Raw genomic sequence first — 1,880 nt, forward strand, 5'->3', positions numbered from 1 at the left:
GAGCCGTGTGGGGGAAGGGGTGAGGAAGGAGGGAGTCAAGTCTGACCTCTGGCCTGCCAGGTTTCACATCTTTACATACAAACTGACAGTGCCAAGGAGAAAAATAGTTCCTTAACTTAATAAATGTAAGAGGAATTCTGTTAAAATTACATTTCAAGGTTGGGCACGGTGGCTCACGCCTGTAATCCCAGCACTTTGGGAGACCGAGGCAGGCGGATCACTTGAGATCTGGAATTTAGACCAGGCTGGACAACATGGTAAAAACGCATCTCTACTGAAAGTACAAAAATTAGCCAGGCATGGTGGTGCAAGCCTGTAATCCCAGCTACTCAGGAGGCTGAGGCAGGAGCATCACTTGAACGAGGAGGCAGAGGCTGCAGTGAGCCGAGATGGCACCACTGTACTCCAGCCTGGGTGACAAAGCAAGACTCTTGTCTCAAAAAATAAAAATATAGGCCAGGCGCCGTGGCTCATGCCTGTAATCCAGCACTTTGGGAGGCCGAAGTGGGTGGATCACCTGAGGTCAGGAGTTCAAGACCAGCTTGGCCAAAATGGTGAAACCCCGTTTCTATTAAAAGCAACACAAATTAGCTGGGCATGGTGGCAGGTGCCTATAATCCCAGTGACTCAGGAGGCTAAGGCAGGAGAATCGCTTGAACCCAGAAGGCGGAGGTTGCAGTGAGCCAAGATCACGCCATTGCACTTCCAGCCTGGGCAATAAGAGGGAAACTCTGTCTAAAACAAACAAACATTTCAAAATATATGCACTATTTTACTTTGATTTTAAAATTCACAAGATCTGCAAAGTACATGCTTTTATGAATACCTTTTCAAAAACTGACGTTTTCTTTAGATCACTAGTTGTAGAAAAATTAAAGAACCTATGTATTCCTGTTGACCTTCGTATGAAGAGCAGGAGGCAGCTCACTCCTTAAAACTGGCCTTATGTACTTTTCCTGAGATATACATTCAAAATATGGATATGTCATATGTTTCTTCCTGAAAGAGTTTTCTTTTTTTTTTTTTTTTTTTTTGAGACGGAGTCTCGCTCTGTCGCCCAGGCTGGAGTGCAGTGGCCGGATCTCAGCTCACTGCAAGCTCTGCCTCCCGGGTTTACGCCATTCTCCTGCCTCCGCCTCCCGAGTAGCTGGGACTACAGGCGCCCGCAACCTCGCCCGGCTAGTTTTTTGTATATTTTTAGTAGAGACAGGGTTTCACCGTATTAGCCAGGATGGTCTCGATCTCCTGACCTCGTGATCCGCCCGTCTCGGCCTCCCAAAGTGCTGGGATTACAGGCTTGAGCCACTGCACCCGGCCGTCTGAAAGAGTTTTCATAAGAACTCTTGCTATTCTTAGCACCTCAAAATCAGGAGAAAATAAATGATCCTTCTTAATCGCATCCATCCACTAATTAGCTAAACTACACAAAATCCAAGAGTCTGGCCAACGCTCACTCCTGTCTATACACCGTTGACCCCATCTTTGGCAGGAAAAGGTCCTGTAGTTCTAGAGGCAGCAACCCTCATTACCTTATTAAATAAACAGCAATCAAAAAGAAGATAGTACCATGCTATTAAGCATAGAAACACAATATTCTCAATTTTATTCACCAATAATCAGGACCTACAGAAGCACACAGCACAGATGGATCGATTTCTGCCTCCATGAATTTTAAATCGCCTTTTGCAACATTCCTCTGGCTCAGATGAGCTAGTGTTCCACAATATGCTGGCTCGTGAAATCCGAGCAACTGTGCCTTCCTCTGCACTTCTTCACTCAGCCTCAGCCTTAAACTGCACACTGCCTATAAAAATCTACTTAAAAGAAAAATGAAGTTATTCTAAATGCCATATGCAACAAAACAGCTTATTCTTGTAGAT

The sequence above is a fragment of the Colobus angolensis genome, unplaced genomic scaffold (genome assembly GCF_000951035.1).
Source record: "Colobus angolensis palliatus isolate OR3802 unplaced genomic scaffold, Cang.pa_1.0 Scaffold38, whole genome shotgun sequence".
Classification (NCBI taxonomy): Eukaryota; Metazoa; Chordata; class Mammalia; order Primates; family Cercopithecidae; genus Colobus; species Colobus angolensis.